The sequence below is a fragment of the Bactrocera dorsalis genome, chromosome 1 (genome assembly GCF_023373825.1).
Source record: "Bactrocera dorsalis isolate Fly_Bdor chromosome 1, ASM2337382v1, whole genome shotgun sequence".
NCBI lineage: Eukaryota > Metazoa > Arthropoda > Insecta > Diptera > Tephritidae > Bactrocera > Bactrocera dorsalis.
This window is the reverse complement of record NC_064303.1, coordinates 32,151,071-32,170,147: the sequence shown is the minus strand read 5'-3', so window position 1 is coordinate 32,170,147 and position 19,077 is coordinate 32,151,071. Positions and strand designations below refer to the sequence as shown.

Here is a 19,077-nt window from a genome sequence, read left to right as displayed (position 1 = left end):
TACAACTTTTTTTAATATTTGTGTTAGTTTACAAAAATGGCTCAAAAAGATTTCGTGTGTTAATAAAGTATTGCTTTTTGAGGATAAAATGCTGTTGAAGGCAAGGCTTCGATTGATTGATATCATTTGGACTCTGTGCCAGGGAAATCAACCGTTGACAAGTGGTTTGGCAAGCGGCGAAATGAGCACCGAGGTCGAAAACATTATTTAGAGAAGAAGATAGTGCTATTTTCAAGATAATGCATCGTGTCACAAAGCAATGTATGTATATGGTCACAAAATTTGATTTACTAGGCTTCGATTTGATAAAGGTATTGGTGCCTAAGAATCAACGATTAACAGTCAGAGATATTAGAGGAATCGTTGGAATATGGGTAAGCTTCGTAACCTCATTTTGAAAGATGATTTCGGTCTAAGAAAAAAGAATGCACGATTGGTTCCAAAAGCAATTAATTTTTTCGAAAATCAGCGCCGCATTAACGCCTGCAATACAATGCTTTCCTACTACCAGGATGTCATGAAAGGTATTATTACTGGCCGGAATCAGACGATCAATCGGCCGAATATCGTGACAAAGATGAGCCGAAGCCGAAAAAGACACCTAAAAGCAAGACTATTGAGGTGTGGTAAACTTCAAACTCCTTCAAGGGCCAAACTGTCAACAAGGAATACTATTTGAGTCTTATGCGTCGTTTGCGCTTCGAACATTAAATCTATTTCGGAATTCAACTTTAACAACTGTTTCGAGGGTTGGAAAAAACTTTGGCACAAGTGTATTGAGGTCAAGTAGGATTACTTTGAGGGGGATTACAAAGATTTTGAATTTCAAATTAAGAATTAGATAATTATGAACAAAGTCTTACTATTTTTTGCTCAGTATTTCATAATTTTTGAACTAAAATTAAGTTAAAAAGATTTTTAACACAAAGAGTATATATTCCTTAGACATTCTAGAAATAAAAATTATTTTATAATAAAATAAGTTCTTATCACTACAAAATTGTATAATATTTATTGTATACAGAAAGATATGTATGTTTTATATTGAAATAAAGAGAATCAAATTATTTGCTTTTCATTAATATAATAATATTTAAGTTGTTTTATTTCCTATATGACTTGATTTTTATTTCATCAGCTAACCTCAAAAATAAATTAAGTAAATAAATAAAATTTTTTCTTCTTCAAAATAATTAAGAACATCCCTAACATGTACAAATGTAGCACACTTATGGGTACAAAAACATTACACCAGGGAGAATAAAATCAAAAGGATAACATGTATGAGGCGAAATTCACTTGACAATTGAAATGAACAGTAAATGTTGGGTTCAATTTAAAACACAAAAACAAATAACAATACATTGGGACTGTAACCTGCAAAAATTAAAAAAAAAAACAAATTTCCCAAAAGCCTTTCTACGCTTGAGTGGACAGCACAATAGCCAAAAATTAGGTGGGGCGAGATTAGGATATGAATTTGTTATGAACGATTTAAAGTAATACTGATCATTTGAGTTTAAATTTGTAATATTTTTCCAATAAATTTATACACTTACAACATTTTGCTACAGAGTATAAGTTTTTTACAGAATTGCTTACAATAAAATATTAGAGAGTTGGCATCTATTTTTAAATTTTGAACGAAAAACCCTATCTGATATCAGTAACTAGCGTGGTTTAAGTTGAAAATTATTGTTTAAGGGTTGCCAGCTGTTTCGAAATATCAAGTAAAAAAAATTATGGGATACAAAGCACTGTCATAAGACTAGCACTCAAATGATTTGAAAACAGCTTGTCGAAATTTATATATTAGAAGTGTTGTCGCCTGTTTAAAAAAATAATGTTCCATATTAATTGTAATATTATTTTTTGAACAATCACAGTCAAAATCTCTCAAACTACCAGTCACAAATTAAATAGAATAGAATAGCAACATGTTGTCTAAGCGTTGAAATATTTGCAGTATAGTACATATATCTTTTTATTATTATTTTTTTTTTTTGTTTTGTATTCTTTTCTAGCTCGCTTAGAGAAGAGGCCCAATGAAATTTTCAATATTTTTTGTTTATAAAATTTTGATTCATATTCTAGTTCTAGTTCTAGTTTTTTTTTGCCCCAAAGCCTAGTCTAGAAAAGCCTCTCTGATGCAATGTCAGCCTCTACCTTTCCACGCTGACTCTTATTATCAGTGAAGAGGCTCCAGCGACTGAGTGTTTAGCGTTATAACCGATTAACAGCTATCTGCTAACGGAAATATTTAGAGATTTTAGCCTGACGAAGTAAGCTCGAAGGCTTCGGTAGGTTAATTTATAAAAAAAATTATTTTATAAAACTTCATATTTATATATATATGTACACATTATGGTCAATAATATGTCCAGTCACCACCCACCTCAATAATTGCCTGGCATCTCCGAGGCGTGCTTTCTACTAATTTGACGGCGTATTTTAGTGGCAAGGATCTCCCGATCTGACGAATTTCGTAAGACAACTGCTTCAAAAGTGTTTGTGCATCTTCCACGAAGCTTCTGTTTAATATATGCTCACACATTTTCAATAGGGTTTGCATCGGCCGACTGCGACGGCCAATCCATGTAACGATGCCAGATTAAGTTTTCCACTAAGTACAGAGCTTGCACGGTGTTTAGGATCGTTGTCCTCCTGCAGAATCCAATCTTCATTTTTTCTAATAAACCATCGTTTGGCAAAAAGCAATAAGCCTTTTTGTAGATTTTATCCATTTTCTCGGCATTCAGGTTGTCAATAAAGAGGTACAAAGTGCCGAATCCCTGCTTTGAGACGCAGCCCCAAAGATGCCCTTTATTCCATGTTTTACGGTCCGCTGAAAAAGCCTATTGGTGGAAGTTGACCAGTCTCGCGTGAGGACAGAACGTGCCCATATAGAACATTCATCAGTAAAAATGACATTTTCAAAATCTCTATCAAAATTCGCATGCGTCCAAGCGAGTCGCTTTGTCACAAGCTTTTCAGTCAACAGAGGCGTCTTCATTGTGTTGCGCCATTTCAGATCATGAGTATGAAGAAGGGTTCGGATAGTTTCCTAGGATATATCTAAACCTTTTTCCATTAACTTTGCTTGTCCTTGCTGCAATGTTAAAGCAAAATTCCGCGAAAACAGATTTACTACTCTTTTTTTCATCTTTTTTTGTTCACTTTTTCCTATCCAACCACGTTCTGGTAAGTCATCGACATTTTAGCCACTATATATCGCTGTATCCACTTCTATACAAATGCCGTCGACTTTCTTCATATATTTAGCAGCCGCTGATTGCGACATTTTGGAACCTTTCAGGTAGATGCAAGGAACACAGCCTCGTAGCGCGATGCGTACCTAGCACTCATGGCGTTTTAACGTGATTCTCTTTCAGAAGATCAACGAAAACTAAACCTTTGTTGACAATGCATCTAGGACAAAGCATCCCTCTATCGGGACTCTCGAAGGAATTAGAGCGAAATCTTTCTTGACAGACTGTATAAAACGCTGAAGTAGCAGACCGGCCATAGAATATATTGTTTTCTACTAATCACCTACTACGATGAAGTACCTCTGATTGAAGAATCCGTACGAATTCTTCTGATAAAGGAGATGTGAAAGAACTTGTGTAGTTATCTATATATGTATATTTCTGGTAGTATACATCAAAGAGGACAACAGCTTGGTCATAAATAAATAGGACCAATTAGATATCTGGAAATCATGAATATTATTCATGATGAAATTTCTGAGTTCCCCCATTTCTGAATTCCCATTTATAAAAAGACGTAGCCACAATAGAAACATCGACTGCGATCCAACCAGGTTAGAGGCGATCTCTTTTGCTTTCAAAAAGCTCGATACTACAAGAATCGAAGGAGTGGAAATACACCTGTAGAAGGTTTCAAAGTGTAGGTTGTTGGGCTCTCATTCATACTTTAGGTGCATAAAAATTATGTATGATTTGAAAGTCGATATTTAGGAAGATTCCAAAAAGAGTCTGCAATCAAAAAATGTAACAACTTGAGAGGTATTTCCTTACTTTCAGTTGTAAATAAAATGTTCGCAAAAATTGTCTTGGACTGCACTTGTGACCCTTCTTATGCTATAAATCCCAATAATCAGGCTAGTTTTCATTTTAAACAATCAGCTGTTGACAATATTTATATTTTGAGATATCCATGTCATGTTTTTTTGTTCCACAAACTGAAATTGCCTATCCATAGAACCGATAGAGGCAGTAAATGACGCCATATTTTTCCCGCTCCTTTCACATTTGTCTTCTGTAAGATTTTTTCCATTTCATCATGGAAAGATATACGATCCAACAACGAGTCGAGTTTAGTAAAATTTACTACCGAAATTCGCAGTCAGTGACCTCAACTTTAAGACCGCTACGTCCAATTTATGGTCATCATAATCGTCCGGTCCGATCAACAATTGAGCATCTAGTGGACAATTGAGCATCAGTACAAAATGTTCCCGTGCCAGTGAGTGAAAGAACTGCCTGTTGTGGCGAAAATATTGCTGCCGTTGGTACATCAATTTAGAAAGACCTAACTCAGTCTCTCACACGTCGATCTCAGGCGTTGAGCATCTCTGTGACGTCGTTGTGATGAACTTGGCGAAAAGATCTTGGCTCACGAGATCAAATTGACGCAAGAACTGTTAGAGAAGTGAGCTAAGCATCGACTTGAAGATGATTTGGATTTTTATCGAAAAATCATCTTCAGCAATGAGGCTCATTTCTGGCTGAATGACTTCGTTCATAAGTAAATATGCGTTATTGGTCAAGCAGCAATCCACACGTACTGCATGAGTTACAATTGCATCTCGAAAAAATTACGGTTTGGTGCATTTTATAGGCTGACGGCGTCCTTGGTTCGTACTTCTGCCGTGGTGATCAAGACCGGAATGTAACTGTGAATGGGAATCGCTACCGCTCAATGATAACTGAATTGAATGATATGACCTTGGACAATATGTGTTTCCAACAGAACAGCGCCACAAGCCACACTGCGAATATCACAATCAATTTATTGAAAAAGAAGTTTGGTGAACGTGTTATCTCACGAAATGATCCAGTCAATTCACCGCCTCGGTCGCCACTAGACTATTTTCTGTGGGTCTCCGTCAGGCCAGCGACGATTGATGAACTTCATACGACTATAACGAACGTGAAATTGCAGCAGCATCGGCCGATTTATGCTTCAAACCGTCGGAAATTGGATTCAACGTCTGGACTTCCGCAAGCGTGTCCGTATGGGCACAGTTCCTAACATAATTTCATTAAAATTACTTTCAAAGGAACAAAGAATTTTGTTAATATCCCAAACCGTTTGGATTAGATTATTAAGCGTAAGCAGCAATCGTTAGAACAGACGTTGAGGAAATACATCGATGATATCACTCACTCTGTTTATAATAGAGGTCGGAGGGAAAATGATTAATTAATAATTTATATGAACAACTTATAGAAAGAGAAACCCGAAACGAAATTTTTAAATTTTCCTAGTCCCCAATTTATATGTTTGTTTTAAGAACATGTTGTAATAATAATAATAATAATTCTTAACAATGGTTATACTTTGTTCCTAATTTTCTGTTGCCTCAGATGCTTGTTATCAACTTTTGTCTAGTCAAAGTGATTTTCGGATTTATTTAATATGTTATGTAGGATTTGGAAGTTTTCTGAACTGGCTGAGATTGCTTCAATTCAAACTTAATAAGCATATATTTTATCATTCTTCCCTGAATTGCGCAGTATTTTGGTGTTACCTGATAATATCTTGTCGCATTTTTATCTTTTTTGATTTGCGACATGCCAGGCAATGACTTCCAGTTACTGCGCTTGTCTGAATATTTTTGTATTTGACTTCCGAATACGTGTGCTTATCACTGACTTGTCACATAAAAGATAGTCACACGAGATACTCTTTGCTACAAAGCAACGGTAATTGTTTGCACATGAATGTTGTAATTCAATTAAAAAAAAAATTGTTTGCAATGTTAGTTATTTTATCTGCAAATTTAATCAGCGTTTGTCATAACTTTTTTTATTTACAACTATAAAAACAGGTATCGCATTTACGCTTTATTTATATTAAGCACACGAGCAAAATTTATCTAAGAATTGTTTGGAGCGCCCATTAAATGCAAAATATGTTACCTTTGATTACGGTAAAACTATATATGCATATACATATATACTATTGTATTTACGTTTATGGCAGCATGTATGTGAGTTGAGATACTGATTGCGACGTTTAACAGCGCAGGCACGTGATCTAGTGCTAAACGAACTTCCGGGCCAACATTTCATTCACTCAGCATACTCACCGTTCAATTGAAATTATTATCAAGAACAAGCAAACGTGATGTTGTGAACTTAAATTTATATGCAAATATTTCAATGCTGACTTTTTTTTAAACATTTCCTAAGAAAATTATCGCTTTTTTTAAGAATTCGTTTTGAGTTTTATATCGAGAAAAAAGAAGAATGCACAGTGAACGAATAAATGGAGCATTGTGGTATATATGTACATATATATTGTACTATATATAATATCATATATGTATGTACGTATGTAAGTACTTACATATGTACGCAACTATGCATATAACATATTCTTTTAGTATGTTCTTTTCATAAACACTACTATGCGTACAAGTAAAAGTGATTGTAAGCGTCTAAATACGACTTACATACATATAATATGTATGTATAGGGTGAATTTTTAGGAGCGTAGAGTTTTTTAGTATGAAATGTTGGGAAAATAGCATTGACTGGACACATTCGTAAAAGTCTTTGTAAGCTTCCAAACACAACTTAAAAGTATATAGGGTGTTTCCTTAGACATCTTGGATATTTTGAGAAATAGCTGTCAAACCAGCTGTCAAAGTAAGCACATGTGTTTGACGTTTATGTTAATTTTTTTCGATGTAAGCCATACGACATGTGAATGGACCTCTTTAATGAAGCGAAAACAAGAAAAACCGTTAACTTCGGCTGCATTGAAACTATAATACCCTTCACAGGAGCATTTCTACAGCAAACAAAAGTCTAAAAAGTTATCTATGTATCTAGATTTTAATTGCTTATTACGTATGGCAGCTTTATGTGGTCCAAACTAAAGAATTTGTTCAGAGAAGGTAATGTGGCCTTGGACAATAATCCATATGAATCCTTATGAAGATAATTTTTAAAATAAAAAAGTTTTCCATATAAGAACTCGATTTTGATTCAGTTCGTATGGCAGCTATATGTTATAGGAGTCCGATTTGAACGATTAGTCTGAGATTGCACCTTTACTGTAAGCAATAATCCAAGTCGAATTTCGTAAAGATATCTTGTCAAGTAAACCAATGTTCCATATAAGGATTTAATTATGATGGACCAGTTTGTATGATAACTGTATGCTAAGTTTGTCCAGTAACGACAACTTTTTGTAAAGAAATGAACGTGTGCAAAAATTTAGATCAATATCTCAAAGACTGTGGGACTATTTGTTGTATATATAGACTTGTCATGCTAATACTTTATATATTTTATAAGATCTCGTAACAAATTTAATATATGTTGTTCGTGCAAACTTATAATACTCGTAAGTGTGCTTCTCATGGTATAAAAACAGCAACTTAAATTACGAAAATTTACTTCTTTTTACGGGGTACATTCTTTCAAGGAGTTTTGCCTTACGGCTGAGCAATCGAAAACCAACATTGGCCGGGATTTCGGATATGACCGACAACATTTGCAAAACTTTGCGCGAAGTTTCCTCTAATGTTACAGTTTTGAGACTATAAAGTGAGATATAGAGTATAGTATACACAGAGTTTTAGTGCAGAGAATTTTGGCTCTCTAATTTTTCTAAATATGCTTTGCTTATTCATGTTTCATAAAATCATATATTTTCTCCAAAAGCTAAAGCCCACCAATATTGATAGAGAATAGAAACAAGGTGGATTGAGACACCCTGTATTTGAATTCAATCTTTCGTTAATTTTGAACCCCCTTTAAGAGAGTTATTACCGTCAAAACATTTTCTACTTTTGTGAATTTTTCTGTTTTATTTAAAACAAAAGTTCTACATCCTAAAAACACCCTTTATTTTGCATGCACTTGCTCTCATATCTGCACATACAATGTATGTGCACACGTATAAAAAACGACATACTATGTATAGTACACATCCAGTACGGATGTTCTCAAGTATGTTTATCGTATTCTTGTTATCAGCAAAAACTACCAAGAAAGCAAAAGTCAGACTTAGAAAACCTTATTTCGCGTTCAAGTGATAAAAGTAGCACTTATGCGAATGGACAGAGTATGCGTTTTGATAGTATTATAGAAATACAAGTGTATATAGTATATTATATAATAAAGAGCATGTGTATAATAGATATATACATATGTATGTATTCCATATATATATTATCACGAAGTTATTAAACTTATGAAGGTCGCTCAAGGTTCATATTTCTATAATAATTACCAGAATATAAAGACAGTTAAAACTTGAAACAATGCTACCCTTAATGCTAAGAGCTACTGCCAACCAACTGTTCTAATGTCAAGGATACCAACGTTGAAAAAATTACCACAAAAGCTATCTGGTTATAAATCTTTATATTGAGTATAGAATATACCAATAGCCAGTTCAATGTTTTTCTTCTTAATTTATTCAGAAACTTTTAGCATATATAACATATTTGTTTCACCTCCTTTTCGATTTGTAATCATAGTTCTCTCTTGTGTAAGCCAAGCATCGTACGTATAATATTTCAGTTTTGAGAGTATAGTGTGAGATAAAAAAAAAATATAGTGTAATGTTTTAGTACAGAGACTTTAGACCTTACTTTTGACTATCTCTCTCTTATTTTCCTATATATGACATTATCTATTTTGGATTTATTAATCCCAACCATGCTAATGAAGATGAAGATCGTTGCAGCGACGTTAAACGAACTCAGATAACAGTTGTTTGAGTCCACTATGAAAGCAGTCAATGTGGTTTCTTCATCGAATCAATCAATTTCACATATCAGGATGAAAATTGCACCTTATTGGGACAATTAACGCTCGAAATCACATTCCCACTTTCCAAAAATTGCATTACGAGCAAATTTGTTCTTATGCTGAATCTGCTTGATGAGATCATTACCCAAAAAGTCCAATTCTTAAAATTCTATGAACGAACTCATATTTGGAACTAAAATTTTCGTTTATAGCTTTAGAAATACATTAAATATCTGTAGAGTAGTTAAAAGGTCACTCTAGTATCAAAAATTAGACAATCTGATGACAGAATACTCCTGGAGTAATTTTCTTGATCAAACTCTATGCGTCGTGGTGTTAGAGTAAATAAAAAACAGCAGGATAAAATCAGGTTGTGAGAATTTAATGGTTTTACTTTTCCCTCACTAAAGAAATATATTGTATAAATTTGAGAGAACTTGGAGTGAGTGATGAGCTTTACTGAAAGCCTGAGCTTTAGTGAAGCTTGAATTTTAGCGAAAGCTAAAGCTTTTACAGAAAAATGCTTAGAATCAATATAAATTTTTGATGTTATAAAACATCTGGATTAAAAAGATATTCACGCTTTCTGTCGCTTTCTATCAAAAACAAATAATAATGCGTTTTGGGGCGTATGATATGAACCATGATGTTTTGTGAAAGCTTGAGATTTGGTAAAACTGTGCTTTTAGTGAAAGCTCGAGCTTTTACAGAAAAAAGTTCAGAATCGATATAAAACTCTAACGTTATAAAGTATCAGTATACTAAAAGAGTATACGTTAAGGATACACTCACGTTTTTCGGTCGCTTTCCATCAATAGCATACATGGCTTTAGTGATTCAGAATTGGAAAAAGGTTTCCAGCGTTATATAGAATCAGTGTACTGAAACAGTCTACTTTAAGGCGACGATCGTGCTTTTCGGATAACCGTCAATACAAATTCATTACTCACTGAGTTTTAGTGAAAGCTTGAGCTTTTAAGACAGAAAGCTCAGAATCAATAAAAATATATGTATGGGCAAAAAAACAGTGTACTAAATAATTATATATTAGGGCTAGATGTATCAGATTTACGGATATTAAAAAATGGATTACTTACTAAGAAATGTGAGTTGTCGAATTTTTAAGAGTTAAAAACGGGTATCTCAACTCCCGACCAAACTACAATTTCTTGTTCTAGGGCAAAGTTTTAGGTAATGAAAAGATCTATTAATTTTGCATTGACACTTCTTCAACATAACTTTAAAGTTTAAGGTAAAAATTTAAAAAAGCAAGATTTTCGATTTTGTTTTAACCTTTCTACAAGAAATTATAAGGATTTTTATTTTTCTAAAAAAAATATAAATATTTTACTTACACAAAATTGCAACTCCACTATATCCAATAGTAAGAAAAATTCAATCCGCGTTGCTGGCAAAACAAGGCGCTGAGCTTAAAATGCATAAGCTTTTCACTTGTTAATAAATTTTAAAAATGATTACGATTTTATTTTTTTACACACTTTTCTCACAATTATGCAATTCATTAATTACTTTTACAATACACAGTGTTGCCAATTGTTAAAAAGTTTGATTTAATTTTTTTTTTTGCAAGTTTCGCGAGCTGCGCGTGTCATTGATATTTTCAGTAAAAATATTTTCTTATTTTACATATGTAAATATGAAAAGACAACGTGTTGCGTTGTAAAACATGTATGTATGTGTTTGTTGTTGTATAAACATACATACATTTGTCAACACCACATATGTAGCTACTGATTTTTTAGCGCACAAAACAAAGCACAACAACACCAAAAAACACTTAACATGTAAATATGTTTGTATGCATGGACTTTTCTGTGCACTTTATATGAAAACATATACAAGTATATATATACACATACGTTTATATGTTTATGTGTACATATGTGTAGCGCAGACTTTTACTAGCTGGGTTTGCGGTCACTTTTTGTTAGTTGTTGTTTCTTTTTTTCTTGCTTTTTTCACTTCTTACAAATATTACAGGGCACAGTGAGCGAATTCATTCATTTCCATTCTCTCTCTCACTCTGACTATTTATCATACACATTTATTGTACGCTGGCTTGGTTTTGAGCATGAAACGTTGTTTGGAATTGTAAAATACCTGTAACGAAATTTGAAGTGTTATGTAAGTAACTTGGTATGACTTGTTTAATTAAATATATTGTTGTGGTTGTTGTTGTTGCAAAGCTAGTTACAAAATTTGGTTTGATAAATAAATTGTTTTTCTTAATTTTTTTACTTATTTTCGTTATTAGATTTTTAAATATTTTTTTATTAATTTTTTTTTTGATTAATTTTTAAATTATTTTTTCAAATATATTAATTAATATTTTTTTAAATTATTATTTTTTATTAATTTTTGAAATTTATTTTTTTTTATTACTTGTTTATTTATTAATTTTTTCTCGTAATATAAGTTATTATTTGCAGAGAAATAAATTAGTGATCACTTAAAAGACCTAAGTTATGTTAGGTTAAAGGCCGAGTCCCTAATTATTTCCGTGCTATTATACGACGCCGAAACATTAACGATGACGATCCGAGACGAGAAAGCACCTGTAGCACTCGAGAGAACTGTTCTTCGCAAGATCTTTGGTGCCACGAAATGTATGAGCTATATGGCGACATGGATATAATTAAGCGCATAAAAATGTGCTAGTTAGGCCTGCCGTTCGCATAGAAAATAATGCTCCAGCGAAAGGCTCCTTAAGCTCGAGACCCATGGATGGAAAACGTAAGCAAGGGCGTCCACGCATCCAATTGAAGGACCAAGCGCATAGCCACCTGTGGTCTTTTGGGAATTACAACTGGCGTAAGACAACTGGCGATTTACCCGAGATGACTGGTTCCATCATCGGTGTTTACAATGGCAAGGACTTCACACAGGTTGAAATTAAACCCGAAATGATTGGTCACTATTTAGGTGAATTTTCGCTCACCTACAAACCAGTCAAGCACGGTAGGCCCGGTATTGGTGCCACCCACAGCTCCAGATTTTTCCTCGGTTGTAGTGCTAAAGAGGAAGAAAAGAAAATCTGATGTCTGGACTATTGATACCTCTTATAAGCTTTCATTAGAATTTCTGAAAATTCATAAATATTTGAAAAACTGAATAAAATTTGAAAATTTCTTAACTTCTTCAGTCATTAATTGGCCAAAAAGCTTGGTTTTGAATTTTTGAGCGTAACGAGAACCTACCAGAGTAATTGTCATCAATTGGCCCATTCGCAATTTGGGACTGCATAGCAACTCGGAATGATTGTCATACCAGAAAAAATTAAAGAACTCCGACGAAATTCGGAAGAAAATGGAGAATTTGAGTAGGCCTTACGGGATCTGCCTCGAGCTTCACGATGCTGTTAAGATTGGTCTACAGTTTCGATCCATTTACTTATAATCGATGATATTTACAAATATCTACAACCAACTCGAAATAAGAAGTATGTACAAATACAAATTTCAAAGGATCATATCTTCTCAAAAAAGTCAGTATTGAGTATAAAGCACTTTCCTTTATCGCTAAAGGTACAAAGTCTATAAATTTTGTTTGAAAAGAGGTAATATAAATAAAAAATTAATATCTTAACGAGCAGAGGGAAACATTAATTGCAACCCGATCATGTACATATGTGGGTATGGAAGGCAATGAATAATACGAACAGTTAAACCATACCCGAACGATATGTAGAAATGTTAAAAACTTCACCTAACCTTTCAAATACAGTTTATGGCAGTGGTTCCTAAAGAAATATAAAAGACAATACCTTTTAGGGAAAAAGCAGTGTGCTAACTGAACTGAAGGACTTTTTCGCGAACTGAAGGACAGACAAACCGGACATGGCTAGATGACTCAACTCGTCAAGTTGATCAGGCCGTTTTCTTCTGATTGTTATAAACTTTGTGGCTAATTAAGTATACCTTGTATAACTGTTAAAATTGTCTTCCGTAACGCTTCCAGATCTAAATTATTAGAAAATACTTCGAATATATGGAAGGTAGGCGGAGTTTCTAACTAAGTTCACATTCGTTGAAGAAGAAAATCTGTTCACTTGGAAGTAAAGGGTGATTTTTTAAGAGCTTGATAACTTTTTTTAAAAGAAAAACGCATAAAATTTGCAAAATCTCATCGGTTCTTTATTTGAAACGTTAGATTGGTTCATGACATTTACTTTTTGAAGATAATTTCATTTAAATGTTGACCGCGGCTGCGTCTTAGGTGGTCCATTCGGAAAGTCCAATTTTGGGCAACTTTTTCGAGCATTTCGGCCGGAATAGCCCGAATTTCTTCGGAAATGTTGTCTTCCAAAGCTGGAATAGTTGCTGGCTTATTTCTGTAGACTTTAGACTTGACGTAGCCCCACAAAAAATAGTCTAAAGGCGTTAAATCGCATGATCTTGGTGGCCAACTTACGGGTCCATTTCTTGAGATGAATTGTTGTCCGAAGTTTTCCCTCAAAATGGCCATAGAATCGCGAGCTGTGTGGCATGTAGCGCCATCTTGTTGAAACCACATGTCAACCAAGTTCAGTTCTTCCATTTTTGGCAACAAAAAGTTTGTTAGCATCGAACGATAGCGATCGCCATTCACCGTAACGTTGCGTCCAACAGCATCTTTGAAAAAATACGGTCCAATGATTCCACCAGCGTACAAACCACACCAAACAGTGCATTTTTCGGGATGCATGGGCAGTTCTTGAACGGCTTCTGGTTGCTCTTCACCCCAAATGCGGCAATTTTGCTTATTTACGTAGCCATTCAACCAGAAATGAGCCTCATCGCTGAACAAAACACGCGCGCGAAACACATTTCGAACCGAACACTGATTTTGGTAATAAAATTCAATGATTTGCAAGCGTTGCTCGTTAGTAAGTCTATTCATGATGAAATGTCAAAGCATACTGAGCATCTTTCTCTTTGACACCATGTCTGAAATCCCACGTGATCTGTCAAATACTAATGCATGAAAATCCTAACCTCAAAAAAATCACCCGTTACTTAATATCACCCTGCTAATAAGCTTTATCTCCGTTTTTACAACTTTAGGCTATTATTGAATCGCATTAAGAGTTTCAGAACAGCAAAATTCAACGAAAGATTACCATATTTATCATATTTTCCATAATTATGAAGGTCCAATTCTTTTCGTAATCTAATAGCTTTATCGCTAACATTCTTAATTTTTTTATATTATGGTTTTACTGATTAATTGAATTGCAGAAGAGCTGCTACAATCGTCCTAATTATTAGATAACGCACATTGATTTATGTATATACTGTTAATTTTGACAGTGATAGCTCGGTCTCTTTGATATTTTTACAGGCACTCATAAAAATAGTAGCAATAGATATAACACTTATAAACAGATTTATGAGTATTTAATTGCAGCATATTATCTTTAATTAGTAGAACCAAAAAGAAAAAAATAAATGGTATAAACAACTTTGAAAACGAAGAAAAAAGACTTGGGAGTCGACCATAGTATTATATTTAACTTAGAACGAGATATACGTGTGAAGAGATTCAAAGGCAACATGAACCTCGAAATTTGCATTCTCTTCGCTAGAGCTATTCCTTAACTATCCAAAGCAGTAGCATTGGCATTCTTGTTACTTTTTCTTTTTTAAGAAAGTCGCATGTAGTTCATATCAAAGTTATTTTATTGGTTTTGTTGACATTTAGAGATTACTCTGAAATATTTCAGGGTCAAGAAGAAAAAGTGATGAAACTCGGCACATATGTTTCTTGCCACCATAAAAATGTTTGTATTTCAGATGAGCGGAATCGAATCTAACTACGCTCACAAAATAACAGTAATAGAAAACCTAAAAAGTGTTGTAATTAACTCAAGCATATTAAGATATACCATCTCACGTAAAAAAAATCTCGCAATCGGAGCATAACTTTTCAAAGAATCAGACACCGAATATGTTCCTATGGCTAACTTGTCACCGAAAATATCGATCGATCTGTGCAATTTGAAGAGAATTAGGAAACGTGCTGTATCGAGGAAGTCAACCATAGAGAGCTTAGATGAGTGGGGTTCGCTGAGCATTCTAAGAGGACGTTAGGGTCATGCTGAACATATATTTAGTATGTCGTGGACGATTCTGGTTAAGTAGAAGTTTAACCTGTTACAGTGTCCAGAACGAAATTGGGTAAATACTTCCCCTAGATCACTATACCAAATGTACAAGTTTTCAAACGCCCGGTTGACTTTATACCAAAAATGTATCGCTGATAATTTTTCCCAAGCAGTGAATTCCATAAAGTCTTGACATTAACGAAGAAAAGTGTTGACCATTTCATTAGCTTTACTGGATCTAATTGAAGCTCAAAATATGTAGATATACAATGTGCGTTCCAAAGTAAACAGGACTAAAAAAAAAACAGAACAAATGGTTTTTTCGGTAAAATCAATTTATTTTATTCAAAATAGTCCCCTTGCCCGGCTTGGCCGCCAGTATGCCGGTGTCTGCCTCTAGGCCTCTAGGTCTGCATAACGCTTTCCTTTCATGGGTAAATGGATTTTTCCGAAAAGGAAGAAGTCTCACGGTGCCATATCAAGTGATTACGGGGACTGGTTAATGGTTAAAATGTGATTTTTGGTCAAATATCCTTCAAATGTTGGATTCTGAGCAATTTTTGGTCGTCAGTCAGTTTGTGCGGAACACACCGTGCACACACCCTTCGTAAGCCCAAATCTTCGGTCAAAATGCGATAAATCGATGTTTTGGAGATGTTCAATTTCATTTCCATGAATTTTAATGATGATTTCGGCTGATTTTTGATGCATTCACGCACAGTTTTGATGGAATTTCCGGTGATCACGAATTTTGATTGGTCCACATGTTGATCGCCATTTATGCCATCACGCCCATTTTGAAAACGTTGAAACCACTCGTGCACTCTGCTACGGGATAGGCAATCATCGCCATAAACTTGTTTCATCAATTGAATCTTTTCGGTAAAAGTTTTACCAATTTTAAAATAAAATTTAATGTTGGCTCTTTGTTCGAAGCTCATTTTCGCACCGATAACACAAACATACTGACACTTTAAACGCAATAACTTCACTTCCAATCAATGAAATGTCATGAAATTCTCACTGGACAATCAATGAATATAGCATTCTCTAACGCACCAGTCGACATATAATTGCGCCACCAGAGGGCGTTAGGTTGAAAGCATTCTATTTACCTTGGAACGCACCTTGTAGAATAAGTGTCATACAACTACTACCCTTTTTGTTGTTCTAAATTTCAAAATAAATATTGATTTTAATTTTCACCTTTTTTTGCACTTTTTAGTTTTTTAATTTGCATTTATATTTATTTAATATTATTGTTATTTATTTTAATTTTTTTAATTATTATTATTTATTTTATTTTTTTTAATTATTATTATTATTTTTTAATTTTTATTATTGTATTCTAATTTTTATTACTGTTTTTTAATTTTTAATCGAAACACTTTCTGCACCCGGCACACTTTACGCTACCAACCACTAACCTCCTCTCCGCTAAGAAATAATTGATGAAACCAATTTGCAACGCTCTTTGCAAAAATATTTCCTAATTGTCAAACAGTAGCAAATGCGTTAAATTAGCATCACGAATGTTTATTGCTTGCGTCAATACAAATATGTACTTTTATTTATATTAAAAACAAAAAAAAAGTCACGAATTTTTGCCACTTGCCAGCTTTGTTGTTATTGGATTTCTAAAAAACAAACTCCGCGCACAATAGCCGAAATTCAAGCGAAGGCTGCTTTGAACAAACGAACGAACATCTTGAAAATAAACAAATGCCGCGGTGAGTTAACTGATTGTGTGTTTATTGTTGTTGTGGTGCTTGATTGTACTGTCACTGTATTTTACTGCAACAGTTTCTCCTGCGACTTTTGCGAATGCATGCATAACAGTCATATACATATGCTGCTTGAACATTGAATGTTACATGAGTTAGCAGTGAATTTTAATGAAACATGTTTACAGTAACAAGCTCCGCTGAAAATTACATTAACAGCGTAATGTTAAAATGCTTACAGAGTACACGGCATGTGTAATGCAACTTGTGCTTGCATTTCTTATTAGAAAGCCACTAAATGTAGCTAATTGGACATAAACATATTTACAGCGTTCAAAAAAATTAAACAAAAATCGTGTTTTGTGCGCATTTTGTACATATGTACATATATTTGAAGTAATGAACATTTTCTTATAGAATTGAACACAATTGCATATGTACATATACATATGTACATACATATATGTATGTCAAAAATAAATATATTTTCCTTTTAATTTCTTTTAATTTGCAAAATGCCGCATGCATGTGATTTTGTGACTCAAAATTTATTGCAAAAAATGTGCAAATTTAGTGCAGAGAGCGCGAGCACGACTATGCGATGAGTAAATAAGCGCGTTAACTGTTAAAAATTTCTCTCGCTGTTGCACAATTGTCAGATTTTAAAGCAGAGTACGAAAGTCTTGACTACTCTTAAGTTTAGTTTTCTTTATTTTTAGTTTTGCTGCACGATATTTATTATTTAGTTAACCATTTCATTGTTGAAGAACAATTTAATTTGAATTTATTTGAATTTATTTTTATTGACTGTTAATTTAGCTTACTTTCTTTGCAACTAATCAATTACTGTTTGCAAGCACAAATATACACAAACGTTTGTGTGTCACTAAATAAATAAATAACAAACTGGTTTTCTAATTGAAAAGCATATGGTATGTCAAATCCATGTGAGACGATAAATTTGCGCATTCTTTTGACTTAGATTTATATCAAAACGAAATCAAGAAATTTCTGTATTATCTTTTCACCTTTGTTTCTTCTAGTTAAGTGCCAAAAGTATTAAAAAAAAGACAACAAGAGGAAACAATCAGTTAGGTTGTAGCTGCATATACGCGAATTAGCCCCTCAATTTACGAGATATCGATGTGAAATTTTGCTTACGTTATTTTCTTTCCAAAACGCCGCTTATTTGGCTAAACCGACGTTATCGGACTGCTATAGCATGTAGTTGCCATAAAACATTCACAATCACAAATAAGTTCTTGTATTAAAAACTTTTTTGTTTGCCGAGATATATTCACAAAATTTGACATGAATTATTTTCCAATCAGCACTACAATTTTCGAATGTATTTTATTGAACGGATCACTATATCATATAGCTGCCTTGCAAACTAAATGATTCAAATCAAGTTCTTGTATGGAAATTTCTCTTATTTAACAAGCTATCTTCACCAATCGCAATATCGGTACATTTCGTTCAGATCGGAACACTATAGCATAGAATCATTTTATTTTACCGAAAACTTTTTTATTTAAGAAATTATCTCCTCGAAATTTGGCATGGATTATTATCCGCAGCAACGATATAATCGCCGTACGACTTTTTCGGATCGTACCACTATAACATACAGCTGCCATCCGTCCATATTACCATTATGATAATTTATAATAATTTTATAATACATAATTTAGACAACCAAGCGCCGTAAGTTTTAAATAAAACAAGGCTTTTGGGTTTAACAAAAATATAAATTATGAAAAACATATGAATTTCTTTAATATTTCTGCCAAAATTTTAGCACAAATTTTAAAAATTTTCAAGATTTTAGGGTTAATGCATACATAAATCACAGCTTAAGTATTCTTTTAATTATTCATTATTTTTTATTTTATTTTTTATTAGTTTTAATTTTAATCTATTTTCAATTTTATTTACTTTATAGTTAAAAAAAAATATATATTGTATAATGTCAAACTTTTTAAGGGTTTCTTTGAAAGATTAATGGATAAATCACAGCTTAAATATTATTTTCCTTATTTATTATATTTTAATAGAATCACAAGGCTTTTGTATTCAACTGTTTTGAAAAAATATAAATTATTGTATATATGTATATATAACAATTTTTATTAATTTGATACATGAGATGCAAATATTTTATGACGAGACTTGAAAAATTTCAATATTTGAGGTTGATGCATAAATCACAGCTAAACTTTATTAATATATT

General features: G+C 33.3%; 1 protein-coding gene across 6 annotated transcripts in view; it reads right to left on the bottom strand.

The window, feature by feature from the left end:
* LOC105221840 (beta-1,4-glucuronyltransferase 1) overlaps nucleotides 1-19,077 on the bottom strand; it is a 289,787-nt gene that overhangs the window by 269,302 nt on the left and 1,408 nt on the right. For 3 of the 6 annotated variants that reach the window (XM_049451423.1, XM_049451414.1, XM_049451438.1), the window contains exon 2: nucleotides 10,373-11,138. The exons of the other annotated variants lie outside the window; for them this stretch is intronic. The gene's annotated coding sequence lies outside the window, so the exon portion shown is untranslated. The remainder of the gene's footprint in view (nucleotides 1-10,372; nucleotides 11,139-19,077) is intronic. 6 annotated transcript variants of the gene reach the window in all.